The sequence below is a fragment of the Canis lupus genome, chromosome 26, assembly GCF_003254725.2.
Source record: "Canis lupus dingo isolate Sandy chromosome 26, ASM325472v2, whole genome shotgun sequence".
In the NCBI taxonomy this organism is placed as follows: Eukaryota; Metazoa; Chordata; class Mammalia; order Carnivora; family Canidae; genus Canis; species Canis lupus.
This window is the reverse complement of record NC_064268.1, coordinates 21,012,595-21,034,027: the sequence shown is the minus strand read 5'-3', so window position 1 is coordinate 21,034,027 and position 21,433 is coordinate 21,012,595. Positions and strand designations below refer to the sequence as shown.

The 21,433-nt window shown below is 48.5% G+C and overlaps 1 long non-coding RNA gene across 1 annotated transcript in view; it reads left to right on the top strand.

Moving 5' to 3' along the window:
* The first annotated feature begins 8,408 nt into the window (after positions 1-8,408).
* LOC118352351 (uncharacterized) overlaps positions 8,409-21,433 on the top strand; it is a 70,426-nt gene continuing 57,401 nt past the window's right edge. The window contains exon 1 of the long non-coding RNA XR_004809306.2: positions 8,409-9,774. This is a non-coding gene — a long non-coding RNA (uncharacterized LOC118352351). The remainder of the gene's footprint in view (positions 9,775-21,433) is intronic.

Below are 21,433 nucleotides of genomic sequence, written 5' to 3'. Positions count from 1 at the left end.
AATTACTTTATAATTAAAATGTATATAAACCTATAAAATGAAATGAATACCTGCTTGTGGTTAAGAACTGGAACCTCGTATTAAGGTAAAAGGGAAGAATATTTAATTCCCACTACTCAGCGATAACCACTGTTGACATTTTTATGCATTTCCTTATGAGTCTTTTTCCTTATTCGCGTACACATATATTTTTATAATAAAGTTGGAATTATGCTCCATGAGAAATTTCGTAGCCTGCTTTTCCACTTAACGTCTTAACATAAGGATTTTCCCAGGGCATTAAGATTTACCTAGTAATCATGCTACGAGGCCCCGGGATAGCACGGCCACCTGCACTGGCTCCAACCCCGTGTGTGTGTTGGAATTACCCGCTAATTGCTAGGCTGTTCTGATGGACCCGCGCCCCCCGCCCCCCAGACCAGGGACGTAGCCGTCCTGCCGTTTCACTGGGATCTTGCCCCGTGTTCTGTACATAGTAGGGGCTCGATAAATACTTGCTGAATAAATTAATCAACGACAGATACGGTGAGCAAGTGCAAATATTTTTTTAAATGGGTACGAAGTAGTGTCTGATGAGCCTCCTGTTGTCAAGCTCAGAGGCTGCCCCCATGTCTCACCTTCAGAACGATAAACAGGCCAGCGCCACCCATCTGCACCGAGGCAGGGCTTCATCTCCGCTCCTTCTAAACCTTTCATTTCATCTCTGATGCTCTGAGTCACTGCAGGGTGGGAAATCAGGCCCTCGCCACCGCGCTTGGCTTTGAACACAGCCCAAACAAATTGCTGCGCGGGTCCCTGGAGGGGAATGTCATTTCATCCACATAAGAGGCTTGTGATTGAAGCCAGGGAGTGGCGCAGCTGGGAAGTCAGTGTTTCCCAAGGCAGCCCACGGTGCTGGGAGAGCCCTCGGGAGGTGGAGCGGCTGTGGGCGACTTCCCAGGTGGGATTCAAGATGCCCGGACGATAGCTGACGTCTAATCAAAGCTTTTGAGCTCTAAGTCTGAGGTTCAACACTTCTACTTAACAGAATTGTGTTCAGATCCCACTTTGCCACTTCCTGGGTGGCTTTGAGCTCTGCGAGCCTCAGTTTCATATCCTTAAAATGGGGACGATAGTAGAAGTCATCTCTCAGGGACTTGTGAAGGCTCAGGGAGGTAAAGCACATGACATCCTTAGCACGGTGCACACTGTTGGACACCATCAAGGCTGACTATTATTTGAGCCTCTCTGGGGATCTTTGGACCAAATGTGCATTCCTTTTTCGCCTGCTATGTGAGGCCAGCTCCAATTTCTTTTTTAAAAAAATATTTTATTTATTTATTCATGAGAATACACAGGAGAGAGAGAGAGAGAGAGAGAGAGGCAGAGGGAGAAGCAGGCTCCATGCAGAGAGCCCGATGTGGGACTCGATCCCGGGTCTCCAGGATCACGCCCCAAGCCGTAGACGGCACTAAACCACTGAGCCACCGGGGCTGTCCCCAGCTCCAATTTCATTATATTTGTATACCACTGCTGCTTTTGCCTTTGTAGAAATGGAGCCACACCACCAGGAGAACCCGTGTGACTTGGCTTCAGCCATGGATGCTACATGTTTTCTTGATGGTTTGGGAGGGGACATGGAATACCTGTGATGGAATGTCTACATGTTGGGTCACAGACCCAGGACCTCTGAACATCTCTCAGAAAATGATCTGAATCTGGCAAGATGAAATTTAACTGAGAATTATGAAAATCCTAGAGTTAAGTCCAAATTTTCAACTCCACGAATAATAAAACATATGAAAATAGCGTAGAATGCCACATTCTATGCCAAGAACTGTGCTCAAGGCTTTGAGTACATTCTTATTTGACTATCTCTATTTGTAGAGGACTCTGAGGCTTGGTCTCCATGCCCACAGTCTTCCTGCTGGTAGATTGGTCACATGGAGACTCAAAGCCAGAGGAAATATGACCCTAGACCCAAACTCTTAGCCCATGTGGCTGCCATCTTGGATGATAAGGCTATTACATCTGAATCACATCATGTATGTGATTCAAAGTGGGTCTAGGAAGAGCAAAGAGGTTAATATGTCACTAAAGGTCTGCGCGCCTGCCAAGAGGCTGGCTGTCAGTCATCCCCACATTTATTCGTGCAATGAAGATGAACTCAGGTGTTACACAGGCCAGGTGCCAAACAAAGCAGCAGATCCAGGATGGACCAGCCAGGGACAGGCCCTGCCCTCCTGGGACTCACAGTCTAGCAGGAGAGACAGGAAAGAAATAAATGACACCAGGAGTGCCCTAAGGGCTGTTCCAAGGGACTCAGCCTTCATCCACAATCCCCCAGGCACCGTGGTGCTTCCCTTGGCTGCACTCAGCCCCTTGCTGAGGGAATCCGCTGCCTCTTTGAATGCTGGGCAACGTGTCTGGTGCGTAGCAAATGCCCAACATTAGCTATAATAATAGTAATAAAAGCGACCACTTCAACTCGAGCCATTGACTTTTTGGACCTGTAGGACAACTTCAGGCTTTATTTCTATTCAACTTCACCTTTATTGGATTTGGTACATGGCTCTGCACACTCATAACCCCTCCCAAAGACCTCTGTCCTAACTTTGAAGATTGGTGGGAGTGATTTGTTTGGATCCTATTTCTCATGATTCCACTGGTTCAAGCCTCCTTCGCGTCTGAGCTTATTTAAGGGCTCAGCCGTGGTTACAAAATTTGTCTGTACTCAGGTACTCAGTGGTCCAAGATTTTGCTCCAATTCATCTCAGAGTGACTGGGGCCCCAGATAGGTTGAGCCTGGAAATGTCATTTGCAAACAAAAATTAAAAATAAATATCACTTTGGAAAAGAAAAGAAGGACTTTAAACAAAATCGGTTCTGATGCAAAGTTTCACCCTACTTAGATATCTCCTATGTGAACACAGCTTATCATGTTGCCTCCATCAACATGCTTTGCTGGTCCCACAGTCCCATTTCACAGATGAGGAGACCGGGGCCACCCGCAGACGTGATCTGGCCAGCAGTTCGAGAAACCTAAGTTGAGTGATGAATCTGTTCTAGGTCCCAGTAGCTCCACCTGCCCGGAGCTGGAAATCTCATCAGATGGGGTTTCTCACAGAGCCCCTGCCTTTCCTGGGCTGCCCCTCACAGGGGATGCTAGGAAAACAGATTCTTACAAAGTGTTTCAGAGTTTCTGCTTTCCGGCCCCACTCTGTACCAGGAAACCCAGAGAAGACAGATGTTGCAAGGTCTTGTCTTGGGTGGGAGGCATTTCATTCATTCCCCACCCTCACTTCCAGCCACCCCCTGGCTTCTCTGCTTGAGTTCTTCTCACCTGCTAATGAGAATTCCTGACTCTCTCCCTTAGCTCCAGCTAAGGGGAGAAGGAGGGGTCCCAGGCCCGGCCTTTCTTAAGCTCAAATAATGCATGAGCCTCTTTTGAAGAGCAAAATGAAAAGGTTCCTGTGTTTACTTACTTAAATCAGTTCCTTTTAAAATTTTCTTCGAATTTATACAAATAGAAGTCAACACAAATTCCTTATGTATTCCCATTTTTGTGGGAAGCCCCTTCACTGTATTATTAACATAATCATGAAACTAGAAAATTTAAATTATCAACAGTAGTTCAATATGACAGAAAATGCTATTTGAATCTAAACCATCCATGTCATGTTTACATAGAAAGATGGTCTTCTAGATCTGCTTCTATATATAAACTCTGTATCAATTAGGAATGGCAATAAGGACTAATGAAAGTGACCCAGAATGGCCAAGGTTTAAATAAATTGAAGTTTTATTTTTCTCTGTGTCACAGAAATCAGGAAATACTTAGTCTTTTCTGTGTTAATAGTCCTAGCACACAGCCACCTAGTTCAAGATGCCTCGTGGTGACAAATGGTTGTTCCAGCTCCAGCTATTGCATCTAGGCTCCCTGCAAGAGGGTAGAAGGAAGGAAGCATAGATTCCAGGTACATCTACTATTTTTTTTTTAAGAGCCTGCTCAGAAATCCCTCCCACCTAAGAACCTCAGCTTATGATGCGTTGGTAACTCTATACCTAAGGAAGGGGGAAAATAAAAATCCTTTAGCTGGGCATATTAGCACGTCAAATAAAATAAGGTGCCTGTCACTACGAAAGAAAGGGAGCATTGATGTGGGGTAGGAGAGTAACAGTGGTTGCCAGCTCTGGGCCTGCTTCCTAACCTGCATCATTCCAAAACAGAGAATGCCTTTCCAGACAGGGGTGTTGTCCAAAATGGAGTGCGCAATGACAGGTCTTCGCTTGTCAGCTCAGGAAATGATCAGATCTCATATTTAACTCAGTCTGCTGAACCTAGCGAAGCATCACTCACGTACATGAGAAGGTGGCCCGCTTTGCATGAACCGTGTTTAGAAATCATCACTAGATGAGCATCTAGTACAATTAGTATCAGGAACAGAGAAGGGTCTCCACTGTGTCCGCGCAACCTCGCTGTCAGTGAGTGTGCAGAGCGGGGTGTGTTGTATCCACTCGCGTGTGAGTCTGGAGCTGACACGGCAGGGCTGCCCCCCCGAGACCCCCGTGCTTTCAGCCAGCCACGTGATGAGACAACTCCACCCCTCCTGCCTTCCGAGTGAACTCCAGCGACATCTTCACTGGAACGACACATGAGGCCATTTGCTCTTGACTCAGCAAGCTCGCAATTGTGAGGCACACACCGACCCGGCCACCGGGCTCACATGGACATCCTCGATCATAAGATGATCGCTCAGGTTATCGGCAGTTTTCCAAGTTACAGTACAAATGAGAAGACAAAAACAAACAAAGAAGTGGACCCTTTGGGGATCATATGTGTGCATCCAAGTGTGGGAAACAGTGGTTTCCGCCACCAGACAATTTTAAAAGGACCCCAGTGCCCATGAGCTTGTGCAGATTGTGCCCTGCCGTCCTGGAACCAGGTAGAAGGATTACCTGGTTTGAGAGGTCAGGTGTGGGGGGGGCATGCCTCAGAGAGGGCAAGGTCACACAAGGACCTTGTGTGACTCCAAGGTCACACAGCCTATGAAGGTCAGAGTTGAGACTTGAGCTTGCTCTGCTTTAGAGCTATGCAGGGCTGGGCTCTGGAGCCTTCTGCATTGTTATGCCTGAGAGCCAAGGCCGCCAAATTGCCACTGTCATCCCCAGGACCCCCTAAAGCAGAGGAGACCCTCTAGGCTCCAAAGATCCTCAAACATCAGGTGAGGACTCAGAGATGATCCAGAGCAAAATGCCCATTATACAGATGGGGAAACTGAGTCACGGGGGGGTGAGAAGCATTGAGTTGGGAAGACAGCGACAAAGTCCAGGGCAATGGTCAGTAACCCAGCAGAGCTCCGGCTCAAAATCAGCCAGGCAACAACCAGGAATCATCATGGAATGCATGTATGTGGTGAGTAGGGAGTCTAATTACCAACGAGATAAACAAAAATAAAGCAGACAAGGGAAGTCCACTCCCGTGTGCTTTATGCTGTGCGACCTCGGACAAGCTCTCGCCACCTTCCTGAGCCCCTTGTCCTCGTCCATCATGAACCTGGCAACAACCCCACTATCTCCTCATCAGGCCACCGCAGAGATTCGATGTGACACAAGAGCTAAGCCCTCGGGGGGTACAAGAGCAGGGTGACTGCTCATCCTCTGGAAGCCTCAACCCAACCCAACCCAACAACTCGCCAGCCAGGCCGCTTGGCGCACGCATGCGTCAGTGTCCCCATCTGTAAAATGGGGATGATACCTCATTGCAGGAATGTCGGAGGGTCGTGGAGGGAACAGGATGAGTTTCCAGCATGTGAAGCCCCTGCAGTCATGAGGGGCGCACACAGCAGGTGCTTTGCAAGGGCTTGCTCCTAGGATCGTTCCTATTATTGCCCTATTACTGTCTGTGGCAGCAGTGCCCACCAGAGCCAGCTCTCAATAACCATCACCTGTTCCTATTCACTGTCCTGCCATTCAGACTTAGGAGCACAGTGCCTGGCACTATTATTATTGGTATTATTCACCATGTACTCTGGCCCCTCGACGTGCTCCATGAATAAGCTAAGTGAGGGAATGAATGAACGATTCTATCGCAGTTGTGGGACTCCCTGCCCTGCTCCCCCGGCTGGATCATTGTCTGCCGCCCCTGATATGAAGGCGCCTTTCACATCGCCAGCACGCATCGGACTCCTAATCCACCCTTCTTTGGTTTAAGAGTCATTACAAAGTGCTTAATTAATTAAGCCTCGCTTAATCACCAAATGTTTGCATGCGAAACGAGTTCCCGGGAAGCGGGGCACTTGACATGTTCTGTACAGAAATAATTATGTGGAGCGGGTTGGGGGCGGGGAGCGGGGGAGGATAGTGGGCCGGGATGCAGAGCCTGGACATTTCATTCAAGAGCCTCACGCATTCATCACCGAAGGGGAATTAAAGGACTTTAGTTGGAGCCACAGGGAGGACTCCCACATTCCAGCAGGATGAATCACAGGAGGGGCCCCGGAGCAATGGGAGGAGGGATTTGAGGGGTTCTGGGAGGGCTTCCCAGGGGCACGGGGATCTGCCTCCCAGGGCCGGCGTGGTGACACGTCCTCCAGGCACCACCTTGGATAGGGTTGGTGTTGGTGATACCGGTGTACCTACAAGCATGCATGGCTACCATTTAATCTCAGCCCCCTGCTCTCCTGCTCCAGCGCTTCCCACAGAGCCCTGGATTAATCGGAACGAGGGTGAACTTGTTTTTCTTCTCTCAATGGCTATATGTCTATTTTCATATATATTAGAAAATATATATATAGAAAACCAGCACCTCATCCTCTGATTTCCTGGTTCTCATCAAGTCAAAATTGTTGTAAAGGAAATAGTAACCCTTATAAGGTAGAATGTAAGTGGGATCAAAATGAGGGAAGAGGGACACACCCACAATTGGGGTTTGGGAAACCTCTGTCCTGACTTCACTGTTTCCATTGTACGCATGTCACAGCGGGGAACCACGACCCGACCCTGGGCTGTCAAGGGCTCTCATCATACCCATTTTTCAGATTAAGAAACTGAGGCTCGGGAGACCCAAGCCTCCCTCCTCTTTTCGGGGATGGCGGTGACAGGATCGTACTGTCAGGAAAGCTTGCAAACAATGTTGATAGAAGCAAAAAATAATAAGTAAATAATAGATTGCTGGATGTTTGCGTCTTAGCACGACCTCCAAGCTCCCGTGCCTTTCATTGTCTTCCTAGGACATCATAACTCTAAGTTGGAAAAAAAAAAAAAAACTGATAGTAATACAAATGATTCATGCCGTAGAAATGCAAATGAGGTTTGTCCAGTGGAATGCAATTGATTATTGCCCTAAAGTTATCGGCTAATTTTGCACCTACTTGGAAATGAATCCCAGCACTTCCAATTGCCTCTGTGTGTGTGTGTGTGTGTGTTGTCTGAAATCTGCTTTGAACCGGTTGTGCCATGATTCTGGCTCCCTCATTAATGAATGAGTTAAATACAACCTTTGATGCACATTTATGTTATAATTGCTCTGGAGTTGCGATGTTACCTTTATTTAAAAATTCTCCTTTCACTGTGTTCGCCCAATAAAACACCCCTGTTCGGTGGTTGAAGGAAAGGCCAAATCAAACAGGCAGGTGGGTGCTTTGAATCTGAATTGTCGGGTGTGTGTGTGTGTTTCTTTCCCGGGCAGCGTTCCGTCTTTTTCTGCCTCCTGCATTCCGTTCGAGCAGGTCCCTAGCTCTGGTGTCGTCATGTGGGGACGAGCAGAGGCTGAACAGGGGCCACGGCTTCCTGGTAGTGTTTCAAAACCAAGACCCTGGCTGTGGCACCACGCCGGGGTACACTGAGGGCTGGGCTTTCAGAATATCTGTCTCAAGTCATATTTCCCTCCAGCCCAATGGGAGGGGGTCTGGGAATAGAAATTAAGTTGATTTATAGAATATTAAAAGCCGTGACATCTCGCACACTCCTGAGTGGTGGGCGCGACTCAGGCCTGCCGTAAGGATGGCAAGGGTGGCCTGAATTTGCTGATGGCTTTATATGCAGGGCTGGGCTCTGCGGTTGGCTCCACTTTTCTGATTGAGAGGAACAGGGATCAGAGAGAGGTAGCTGGTTACCCACAGCTGCCCAGCAAGTCAGAGATGCCGGCCTGAGCCTGGAGACTGTGCACTAAACCCGGAGACTGTGCACTAAACCCAAACCGCCAGGTTTCCCAAGAAAAAGACTCGGCATCCCCTGGGGGCTGGCTGAAATGCAGATGCCAGGGCCCTCCTGCCCTGATATGCTCACTCAGTAGCTCTTGGGAAGTGGGCAGGATCTTAGTACTCAGTGGACCTCAGCCTTAGTACTTGGGGATCTTAGTACTCAGTGATCTTATTTTCCCTACAGTCACTCACTCTCACGCTCACTCACTGGCTCACTGATGCATTTCCCATGCTCACTCATTCATTTATTCACTCAATGAGCATATATTAAAGCCCCTTTACCCACTAGGCAAAATTGTTGATTAAACAAACACTTATAAGGAGGACGGAGGAATGAAGCCAGGGATCGAGAGACAGGGAAAGCCCCCGGGGAGCCTGGCAGTGCCGAAGCACCTGCTCTGGGCCAGACTCTGAGCTAACTTTTGGTGATCCCAGGATGAGTAAAACCTGGTGGTCCCTGCCTCAACTGGCTCGAAGACTGACAATCACAATTATAACTCATTGTGATGAGCCCTCTGACATGGAGAAAGGTCGACCAAAAGCCAGGGCTGGCCAGGAGCGCCAGTTGGAGGAGGGGCCACGTGAGCTGAGACTGAAAGAACGTGGCCGTGCTAGCCTACAGGAGGGGTGGCATTCTAGAAAGAAGGAATAACGGAGAGGAACTGGGGAGCAGAGCAGCCTGGGATGCTCACATGGAGTGTGGGCTCGGAGGCTGCAGAGAGGCAGGGCCAGGCTCTCTGGAAGTTGGGCTTGTGTGTCCGGGTCCTCTGGGAGAGCTCTCACGAGCTCCAGTTTCAAAGCTGGGGCCACCGTTTCCAACTGCACCCACCACTGCGCAGGTGGGGCTCTGAGGGTCCTCTCTCTCTCTCTCTCTCTCTTTCTCTCTCTCTCCCTCTGAGCTGGCCCTTTTCGGAAATCCAGTTGCTGCCTCTGAGCCGTGACCCTCGTGGGCTCCTCCCTGGGCTGGGGATGCTCCTGAGTGCTGCCAGGAAAAAGCCGCAGGTGTGGCGCCTGAGCACAGGACAGAGCTTCTGCACGGGACACGGAGAGAGAACAATTCAGAAAGATGACCTTGGCTCTGATTCCCGGAAGGAGAGGCTGACCACTCACCGGAAGACACGCAGAGGGAAGAGAGGACTCCAAGTCTCTTCCAAACTTGGTCATCTTGCTTTGGAGGCAACTGGGTTTGCTCAGCCTTGGATGGCAGGAGGGAACACTGGGGGAAGGGATTTGGGTCCTCGGTGCGGAGAGGGTGGGGGCCCTTGGAGCCTTTCGGCCTGCTCTTAAGCGCGCAGTGGGAGAGAGACCGAGGAGCTGCTCTGAACTCAGCGTCTCCACTTTACCTCCCTTGAAACGGAGGTTTGCTGGGCAGCCGCAGGTGCAGAGTTGGAGGCTTGGACTGCAATCTGCTGTGACTCTCCCCGCTGCTCACAGGCCCTCCCATGACACCCCCAAACACACCATGCACTTGTCAATCATCACCGTCTCCGGCGTGCGTTATGATCATGGCTTGGCTCATCCTGGGTCTCCCGCCTTTGCTCTGAGCTTTGTGGGGGACCCCGGTACCCAGCACTCAATATTTTCTGAGTGGGTGAGTAAATGGTCACGTGGGGCACTCTCTTCAGTTGTCGATATATCACTTTCTTTCTCCCGACCTCGGTCTTCACATCTGTCGAATGGGGATGATGCTCTTTGGTTGTCTGTGCGTGTCCCGTGTGTGCATAGCTGGGCTTCAGGATGTGATGGCAATTGAGAGGACGGATGTCCCTGTCGGCACCGACGGTGCTGTAGGAGACAACAGGCTCTGTTGACTTACTTTGTTCTTTGTCTTTGAAATTGAAAGGAATTTGGACACATCGAAGTAGGTTCTTTCTGCAGTTCTTCCCTTTGTGTCCCTATTTACATGTGCTAAAGGCCTACTGTATCGTGCATACCTTCCAAATATAATTTCTCAAGCAAGCCATCCCAAGCCGGGGGCCTAGGCTGCCCAGTGAGATGGGATTTAGCACTCGTACCATTTATTAGCAAGACTCGTTGCCACGGCACCTGTGTGGGGAGGAAAGAGGGAAAGTGGGCCGAGGGAAGAGTTGGATCTGGATGCAGACAGGACAAGCCGCGGTCGGCTCCCCGAGCAGCCCCAGAGCCAGCCTGGCCCTTGAGAGTCAAGCAGGCCTGGATGCCCTGAGGCCATCAGTCCTTGGATGTGACCTTGGGGAGGTGGGTCTCTGGAGCGAAGCTTGTCCCTGAGTGAGGTTGTGTCTGTCTGTCGATGACTGCCCTTCCAGCCACTGGGGCAAGAAGGCCTTCCTTGAAGGGCACTCTGGGTGGTGCCACACGGTGTCCGCAGAGATAGGTACCATGATCTCCACTTACAGATGGTGCCACAGAGGCTCACATGGATGAACAGTCTCGTGCAAGGACACACCAACAGCAAGGGCCGGGACTTTCCACCTCCAGAGCCGCCCAGCTCACTCGAACCCTCCCGAGGCTGCGCAGACCTGCGCCAAGCAGCCAAAAGCACATGCCCTGAGCCGGAGTCACTTCCCGTCAGCTGGCAGGGCTGTCACCCAGCGTTGTGCCTGAAGCCTGTGAGGCGAGGTGGCTTTCCAGCCTGAACTCATCCATCCACTTGTGTTTATTCTGCGCGCAGCCAACAGCTGCTGGAAGCCAAGGCTGCCAACTCTGCGGCGCCTTGGGGACACATCTCCCCACCCACTTCAGAGAGTCCTCCTCTGCTAGCTGTTTCTGAGAAGCCCAGCTTCCCCCCGCCCCTTTCTCCTTCCCAGCCTTGTGCCTGGATTTCAGAGGAACCTGGGGGGGGGGGTGTGAGAGGGGACACGACGACTGGAAAAACACCATGTAGAATGTATGTGTGTGTGGAGGGGTGGCTCCATACATCCTACTTTGGATCTTAGCGCAGTTTCATTTTGAAAGTTTTTCTTTCTTTTTACCAATAACATTGTAGGGTACGGGCAGTCACATGCCTGGGCTTATTAGTGGGGGTTTGGAGCCGGGGTTTGAAAGTAAGGCAGCCTAGACTTCCGATCTGTATTCTGCTGTGTGACCTGGACTAGGCGTCTTCACCTCTCTGGGCTCCTGATTCCTCACCCGTGAAGTGGGCTAGTGATCTCAACACTCAGTCCGTTTGGAGGACTGAATGCGGGAACTTTAAGGGAACTGCAGTGGACCCAATAGATGCTTAATCAATGAGATCGAGGAGTATGAGTACTTGCATTGTACTCTGTCTAACCAGATTGTCGATGGCCCTGTCCTCCACTATTCTGGATAATTCCTCAAGCTGGTATGGCGCTCTGCAGCTCACCATACGGCATGTGCATCATCCTTGAAGATGTGGGGAGTTTTCTCCAACCTGCAAAGCCAACCTCTCCCAGCCCCTTCCAACCATTCCCAGTGGCTAGTTCTGCACCCGCTTCAGTTCTGGTCTCAGATGTCACTTCTTCCAGATGGCAGTTGGTAAACTGATTCTGTAAATATCTGAGGCTTTGCTTGACACTCGGTCTCTGTTGCCACAACTGGACTTGACCCTGCTGTCCTGGTGAGGGAGCGGCCGTAGGCAAGGTCTGCATGCCAAGGGCTCGGTTGTATCTCAATCCAGCTCTGTCAATGGATACTGATATTTGAATTTCATGTGGCATGAAATATTATTTTGACTTTTTAATAGATCGTTTTAAAAATGTAATAGCTTCTTAGCTCCCACACAGGGAAGAAGGCCATGGACCAGATCTGGCCTGGAGGGGGTGTGTATAGCTTGTTGAGCCCCTGGGGGGGGGAGGTTTTTGTCACCTGTCTCCCAGCGAAGGTTCCTTAAGGGCCCTTTGTTGAGGCTTCCATGGGGTCCCAGAGTTACCCTGCCCATCACTGATCACAGGCCATCAGATGAACCTGTTCGTGGGCCATGACTCATCTGAGGGAGGTACTGAGCCTCACTGACCCCTGAACACCTTCAGCACCCAGCACACAGTAGGTTCTCAATAACTATGTCAGAGAAACCCACTCTGTCAATGGCTCCGTGTAGCAGGTATTAGAAGAAACCCATTTCACAGATGTGAAAACTGAGTCTCAGCAAGGGAAAGGAATTATCTCAACGTCACATAGCCGCAAAAATGACTGACTCCCAACATCCTATCGCTCAAGTGTTGGATTCTGCACCATCAGAGCACGAGGCCGTGCACTCCACAAGGCAGGGACCGCAGCCAGTCCCCAGCACCTAGGCTTGCACTCCGCCCAGAGTAGGGCGTAGTAAGATCATCTGTGGCACAGTGAATGAACCCCCCCACCCTTGCCAGGCCACGAGCCATGTCTTGCAGTTCGGTGTTCAAGTCTTCCATCAACCATCACCGCAAACCAGGAGTGCAACCTGCAAATCAGCTTAAAGAATACACATTAATTAATTTAAAGAGAGAGAGAGAGAGAGAAAAGCGAAAAGCAGTGACCCCCACGCCAGCTGCAGCGGCATCCGCGGAGTCAGATGGGTGATCCATCCACAATAATCGACGGCTCATCATCGAGCGGTTTCCCTCCTCCAGATACACACATGAATACAGAAAGGGGCTGGGCGTGCAGACAAAAGGACAGCTAAGGCGGAGAGGCCGCTGGCTGGCCGCAAAAGTCACTGGCCAATGTGGGAGATGCGGGGTGCAGGCCCAGCCTCAGCCCTACGGACGGCCGCCCGGACGCCCTCCCCTCCCCCAGATTAAGTGGGGTGGGTGTGAGTGCCAGCTGTCCGCAGCAGGTCCCCGGTCCAAGTGGCTCCCGATGGTGTGTTTGATCCCTGGTCCAAATCGTGCCCCAGGGCCCGGCCCGTGGAGCGGACCCAAGTGTGCAGGAGGCCTGGGCGGGAGAGCGAGGGGCTTCATCACACGCGCTGGCTTCTTGGCGGAGCCCCTTGGCCGCACTTCACAGGCACCGCGCGGCCTTCTCGCCAGAACCTCTGCGAATCCCACTTGTTGACGGCGGCCTTGTAGCAGGATTTAATGGTGGAATAATATTTACACTGCAAACTCCTCTGGAGGTGTCCTAAACACCGTAAAAGGGATTTTCGGAGCTTAATGAGCGTTAGTGAAGTCAAGACAGGATAATGTGGCAACTGGTGGCTCTAATCTGATCTGGCACTTTCTATGCAGTAAGACTTAGTGGGGCAGAACCATGGGGAGAGCTGGCAAAAGTCGCTTTCTCACTCTTTCCCTCCCCCCGCACCCCCAGCTCTGTAATATTATTAGCACCACGTGGCCTGCAATGGCCCGGCCGGCTGAGTGTAAGTGCCAAGGAACCCCACGCTCCTGCCTGGGGCGGGGAGGGTGCATGGATGGGCTTTTAACAGCTGGGTGGGCAGTGAGGGAGACAGACCCACTCACCTCTGTTTTCTTTTTTTTTTTTTCTGAAGGCAGCACAAAATTTCTAAGCCGTTTTCATGAAAAAAAAAATCGATTTTAAGATGTCAGTAACAGATTCGATTTCATGCCCTGTGGGCCTGAAAGGCCTCAGTCACAATCCATTCCTTCATCTGAGCCAGCACAGGCACGCCTCCAAAGGCGAATGTGTCATCAAGCGTACAGGCTCTAGAGTCGTAGGTTCAAATCCAGGGTTACTTCCCTCCCCAAATCTCAGTTTTGTCATCTGTAAAATGGGAGTGGTGGGCTGTACCTATCACCCACGGGGCTGTTGTGGCAAGGGCATGAGTCAAGTACGTAGAGAACCCAGCCCTGGGCCTTACACAGAGCAAAGGGTTCATCAAGACGAGTGTAAAAAAGTCTTTTTGGACGTTGGTTTCCTCATCTGTAAAAGGGGACTCCTCTTACCTACTTTTGAGGATCAACTAAGAAGAGCTGGTCTAGCTTGGATTGCCATCTGGGAGCTCAACCCCCCAAAACAAATGCCTGTTGGGTCTTTTGCCTTGGGTTCCCTGTGATTGATGGACATCTGAGAGGCTGCCTTAGGGGGAGAAAATGCCCTCAGAACTGAGAGGGGATCTTCCATGGCTGGAGAATTTACTCTTTAGTTTCCCCATAGCCACAGCCAGATCGTGAGCTCGGCACCTTGTTTATGCCAGAAAATAACCTGTTTGCACAGAAATAATGGAAGGACCGGGTAGCTCCTTCAGGGATGCTCCGGTTACTGGAGGTTAGCAGTTGCTTGGCAGCGTGTATTTGGGAGCCTGGTTTGAGGGTAGTGAATAGCTCTGGCCAATGCGGTTCCAGATGTGGGGGGTGGGGTGGGGGGATGGCTTGGGAGCTCCAGGCAACCTCACCAGCCCACGGGGAGTCCTCTGCACAAACAGTACCGTAACTAAGCCTGGCTTTGAATCCTTCCCTTGCTAGCTATACTCCCTTGGGAAACTGAATTAGCCTCTCTGTCCTTCAGTCTCCTCATTCAGATGGGGAAAGGAAAATTCTCACCTCCCAGGATGGCTGTGAAATTTGAATGGGATGGTCTGTATGGAGTTCCTGGCATTGGGTATTCCTTACATCAAGAACTCGTGACCCTCAGGATCTTCAAGCCTCGGAGCTTAGAGCCTGAGATTTATAAGAAAGAACAGATAGACTTTCATAACCCTCAACGTAGACAATCCCAGGGAAGTCCTCTGACTTGTCTCTGTCGTGTGACCACCTTTTAGACCAATTGCTGCATCCAAAGGGCTGGCCATGTTACATTATAAGGCTTTTTACCTTAAGGAAAGTGGGCACATATTCTGGGAAGACAGAAATAATAGTCACTAAATGCCATTTCAATGGTTCTGTGAACTCGGGTACATTTCTAAACACCTCTGAGTTTGGTTTAAGGTCTGTAAGATGGTCACAAAGATGTGTCCTCTCTGTTGAGTTGTTTTATTAAAGATGAGCCAAAGACACCATGGAGCCCAGTGCCTGGTACGTGACCTGACTCATCTGAATGGAACCTGTGTTGGTAGTTGGTACTACTAGCCCCAGGGGCTTTCAAATGATTACTAATCATATAGAATTAGAAATAATTTACTCAAGTTTTTATTCTTTTTCCAGGAGCTCAGCAATAGAGGAGCAATATGTAGGAGATAAGTCCATATATATCTCAGGAATTCCTAAAATTAATTCATTTTTCATATCATTGGTCTGAAAGAAAATCAAAGTGGTGAAGCCAATGGATTTTGTACTAAACTTTTATTTAATTAACTTATTTGTTTTGGCATGGAGCCCAATACGGGGCTTGAACTCACAACCCTGAGATCAAGACCTGGGCTGAGATCAAGAGTCAGATGCTTTAACCAACTGAGCCACCCAGGTGCCCCAGTCCTACACTTTTTTTTTTAAGACTTTATTTATTCAAGAGAGACACAGAAAGACAGGCAGACATAGGCAGAGAGAGAAGCAAGCTCCCTGCAGGGAGCCCAATGTGGGACTCAATCCCGGGACTCTGGGATCACAACCTGAGCCAAAGGCAGACGCTCAACCACTGAGCCACCCAGGTGCACCCCCCCACTCTAAACTTTTTTTTCCCCACCCTAAACTTTTAAATGGGTTCCAAATCCTCTTTTTAACCAACATTTTATTGTAAAAAAAAAATTGCAAAGATGGAAATGTTGAAAGAAATTTATAACAAACTTTTAATAAAAGTTTATGAAAAGTCTGAAATGTTTTATAAAGTTTAGGTTCCCCACCTGAAATCTACCATTAGCATTTGGACACTTGCTTTATCTTGTCTCTCCATCTATCCAACCCTCTGTCCATCCATTAATCTATCTTATTTTTTATGAATTTCATGCAAACATTTGAGCAATGCAATATCAATATTTGCTTGCAGCTTTTAGGTTAAAAAAACATATGAATTCAAAGGCAGAAGTCATACATGTACCAACACTGAGTTTTGTCAGATGTAGCCACCTGTGAAAGCCAAATCCTACATTGCCCAAGGAATGTGCTTCTTCAGGGTTCCTCCTTGTCCCCACCCAGAGGCAAGCACTGCTTTGATTGTTTCCCATCATCAAAATTTTGTTCTAGAACTTCATGTAAGTGGTTCGTGCAATTTGTGCTCTTTTGCATCTGGCTTCTCTCATTCAACACAAAATTGTAGAAACCGACCCATATTGTTACGTATATCTGGAGTCTTGTCCCTTTTACTGTTGGATAAGATTCCAACGCATGGATGTACCATAATTCATTCATTCATTCTCCTCTTTACGGTCATGAGTCTAGTTTTGCTATAAATAAAGCTCCTATGAACATTCCTCTACAAGTCTGTTCAGTAAACATATTTTATTTCTCTGCATAAATACTTCAGAGTAGAGTTTCTGGGTTGTCGTAAGGTAGGAGTATATTGGGTCTTATTAGAAATGTGATGGGGTTTTTTTTTCCCAAAGTAATGATACCATTTTGCATTCCCGCCAGCAATGCATGAAGAGTTCAGAATGCTCCATGTCCTTGTCCACATTTGGTGTTGTCAGGATTTTTATGTTAGCCATTCCTGTGAGTGTGTAATGCTTTGTCACTGTGTGACACGCCACCTTTTTTTTTTTCCTAACCAGAGCCAAAGTCTCATACATTTCATGAAATGCCTGAATTGGGAAGATCCCTTTTTACAGATGGGGAAATTAAGGTCTAGAGAGGGAGTGAGATTGGCCCAGTGTTCGGCAGCATGCTGAAGGTGAAGATGGATTAATAATTGAGACTCATGGCCCCTGGCTCGAGGCTCATAATAAGAATATAATTAAGGGGCAGCCCTGGTGGCACAATAGTTTAGTGCCACCTTCAGCGCAGGGTGTGATCCTGGAGACCCCAGATTGAGTCCCACGTCTGGCTCCCTGCATGGAGCCTGTTTCTTCCTCTGCCTGTGTCTCTGCCTCTGTCTCTCTCTCATGAATAAATAAATAAAATCTTATAAAAAAAGAATGTAATTAAGCTGAGTGCCTACTATGTCCCAGTCACCATAGCAGACTCTCTTTGATTTATTATTTAAATTATTTCATTAATTCGTTCCTTCATCCATTCATTCAGTGGACACCCACTACTCCATCTCCTGAGGCCTGCACCCTCTACAGGGACACAGACAATAGTAAAATCAGGAGCTTGCATCTAAGTGCATGAGGATCTTCAATCCTTAATCCAATTAGTAGTTTTTTCCACTTAGACATGGTGAGACCCACGTGCACTAATGCATAAGAAGTGCTTTCTTCAGTATAAAGGAAACTGCTACAAGTATTTCAGGAATCTTGATTATTAGAGCAAAGATGGAAGATCTTAACTCCAAAAATATATTTCTGTGTGTGTGTTTACTCTTTTTCTTTCTTTCTTTCTTTATTTTGTTTGCTTGTTTCCAAACTTGGGCCATCACACACCACATTTGCCCCCCAAAAGTGTTCTGCTGAGTGTCTCCTGAGGAAAGGCAGCTGTCCAAGAGCCCAGTTCCCCACCTGGTGGGAAGGGCATTCTTTTCTCAACTCTGGTAACTCACAGGAGGCCTCTGGAGTCCAGAGAAACCTGCTTGGTTTTTCCTAAAGTGGCTCAGCAATGCGTTTCCCATCTAAGGTAGAGCACCATACAATTTTAAAAGAAGAAGCCTTAGTGATTTTTATCATCCATTACATTCTGTACACACACCAGGGAGGGCCCAGTTGGTTACCTACATTTACCTGTGTACGGAGGTAGGTGGGGGAGGTATTAAGATGCAGATTCCTGAGTCCTATCTTTAAGGTTTCAAAGGTTTGAAGTGGAACCCCAAAATCCCTGCTTTAAAAATGCTCAGTTTGGAGGGGTGGTGCCTGCCTGGCTCAGTCGGTAGAGCATGCAACTCTTGATCTCAGGGGTCATGAGTTTAAGCCCCATGTTGGGTGTAGAACCCAATTAAAATCAAAAATAAAAATGTTCAATGGGAGCACAGGGGATTTTTATTTTTAGGGCATTGAAATTATTCTGTATGATATGATGGCAGGTGCGTGTCATTACACATTTGTCAAGACCCACGGAATGTACAACAGTGAGAGTGCACCCTACTATAAACTCTGGACTTTGAGGGACAATGACATGTCAGGACAGATTGGTGGGTTCAAACAATGCACCATGCTGCTGTGGCATGCCGATGGTGGGGAAGGCTGTGGGTGTAGGCAGGGGGCATGTGGGAGCTCTGGACTTGGAACTCAAGCTTGCCATGAACTTAAAACTGATATAAAAAGGAATCTGCTTAAAAACACACACACACAAGTCTGTGGGCTTGGAAATCGTAATTTAGTACAACCCTCCCCAAAGCACAAAACTTCTTCACAACATCCCTATCAACTGCGCGTATGACCAGTTGCTTGTATGCCTCTCGTGCCAGGAGGCTTACTACTTTACATACTTGCCCTTTTTTCTTTTTGGAAGGCTGTGATTTGTTAGAGCTGAAGTAGGCCTCCTTGCAGCCTTGACCTTTGGGATCTAGGTCAGCCCTACAGAGCCAGAGTCATTCCCTAATATGTCCTCCCAGGCTTCTCTTGGAAGCAGAATGGGAGTTTGGCTTACTGATGTGATAAAGCATGAGGATAGTGTGCCTCATGATTCACAGGGCGCTGTGAGTAAATCCTGATGCAGTCTTGTACTTTTCTGGCCGCTATTGTGCCAAGCAGGCCGCACAGTCCGTTCTGCTATAACGTGACATAAGCATCGCTAGACTTCGCTGTGTGCTACGCAAAATCGCACAGTAAAACCCATAGGGCTTATGAGGAAATTGGGTCAGGTGACAGGACTCTAAACATTTGCTAGGAACATATTAATAAAAAAGATAGGAACCTAGTAAAATCGGTAGCATGATTTTATGCCTGATGAATGGGTTAGGCATGCTGGGATAACACAATAGACATGCCTCTGTACCTTTGCAAAAACCCGAGGTGTTGGACTGGTGGCTTGACTTATGTGACAGATGGAAGGAAGGTTGTCTGAAACTGAATGGGGAATGTGGCTCCTAACACACATGGTAAACTGAGGTAACTGGGAGACATTGGAGGATGCGTGCACATCGGCATGCATGCGAGCACTGTGTTTTGTGTACTCTCAAGCAACGAGGTTCAACTGGACCCAGTTTCCTGCATTTGCCTGGTATTTCTCGTGAATGAAATTGTACATATGCAAATATGGAATCTGTGTCACACTCAAATTGTTCCTTGATATATCAATCATGGTGGAACAAAATTCGTGGCTTCAGAGCAAGTGTTATGATAGAACTGACCACACAGGACTTTTGAACTGAAACACAGTTTAGTTAAGGAATCTGGGCAGGAGTGAGTGTTCCTGCTTCGTCCTCCCTCCGTGTCTGAGCTGGGTTAAGCTCCTAACCCTCTCTGGACCTCAGCCCCCAAGTCTTTTCAAGGGAGAAAATAGGCCCAACATTTCCCAAGGCTCCCTGCAGCCCTGAAATCTGAGACTGGTTTGATAGGAAGAGAGATTTTAATTCACACATTTGTTTTTGCCCTAGAAGGTGGGCATCCACAGAAATGGAAGTTGGGCGGTACTTTTATGCTCTTAAAGATAACCATTGGGTTTTGGATATAGACTCTTGTCACTTTTCCTTCCCGTCCCTCTGCCACTGTCACATGGTCTGGACCACATCATCTCTCCCCTAGACTCCACAGCAGCCTCCAACCTGGCCTCCCTGCCTCCACTCTGCCTCTCTATCCACTCAACTCCCAGCAAAGAAATTTTCCTAGAAGTTTCATTATGCCTTTCGTGGCTGATGCATTTTCGAAGTTGAGCACAGCAAGCTCTCTCATGCCACGTGTCTTCCCAAGAACATGATGTCGACATTTCTCCCATGGAGCAGCTCAGGGAGTGTTCACATGGAAAACACTGTGATTTCTGAAGCTAGGCTGTCAAAAGGGACACTCGCCCTTGATATCTGGCTGCCCTGGTGGGATGAGGCCCAGATTGTGTCAAGAAGCCAAACGTAGATGCATGTGTCGGTGCTCCAACCGAGAACCCAAGCAGAGTTCCCAGCCAACAGCATTAAAAGGTGGGTTAAAAACCCCTCAAGGAGACTCTAATCCTGTCCAACCCCAAATCCAAACATCCAAACTCCAGGCCCACGTGGATGGCCTCTTTGTAGTCCATTTCTACTCAACTGTCGGACAACAGCCAAACTCGAGATGGTTAGGGCAAACCTCCTTATCTCTTCTTAAATATCACGTTGGATGTCCTAAGTATACACTTCCCTCTCAGGGCCACCACCACTCTCCAGGTACCAGATTTCAAACATTGGCTTCATCTTTGAAGGCTTCGACATGTCTTTCTGTGTTAAAGTCCTCAAGCATTCTGGCTAATATCATACAATCCAGAACTTGACATTTTCCTGACACCCTTACAGACATTTGCCTAGCTTTGTCTCAATGAACTTGCTTCTGGGATGGGACCTATTCATACCATCGTTCCAGACTAAAAGATTCAGGCAGGCAAAAATTAATAGGACGGTCAAGACATGGCACAGTTTTGGGCCATGGTAAATACCTGTTGAATAAAGAAGGGAATGTTTATATCTCATCCAGCGAAGAACACAACCCTAAGCAGGCTGAGCTGTTTGTAAGCTGCTCGATGATTGCCTGGGTATTTGATTTATAAGAGATGATATTGTGATCAGGAACTAAGTGCTGCTCCATACTTGTTGACTGGCTTGTTTTCATCAAAGGACACCACATGGAATCTATCAATCAATCACTAACCTTACTACTCACTAAGAGTTACCTAGCTAAGCCCAGGCAACCCCCAGAATGGTGAGAGATAATACAAAAGTGAGTGTTGTTTTAAGCCCATAGATTCAGAGATCATCCATGATGCAGCCATAGATAACTAAAGCACCTTCCCTTGCCTCAAACCCTCCTGTGGTTTCCCAGTGTCCTCCTAACAAAGCTATATCGCTTACCCCAGTCTATGGGGTCCTATGGGGTCCTATGGGGTCTGGCCCTGCCATTTTGCTCCACACTCCTGACTCAGCCCTTCTGAACAATGCTGAATGCTAAGATAGACTCATTTGCAGTCCAGAGTCTTCCCTTGCCTGCTATCACTTGCCATCACTGCTCATCACCCCCTTTGGCCTGAAGAATTCCTATATCTTCTTCAAGTCTCAGCTTAGATGTCACCTCTCCAGGCAGCCTTGCCTGATTGTCTCTAGCTGGTTCAGGCAGTTTTCCTGGGCTCCCATCGCTCCTTCTGTTCCCCCAGTTGGGCACTGATCACCATCCTGCATGAAGACTTGTCCTCTTCCCTTGCCCCTAAAAGACTATCAGCCCAACCAGGGCAAGG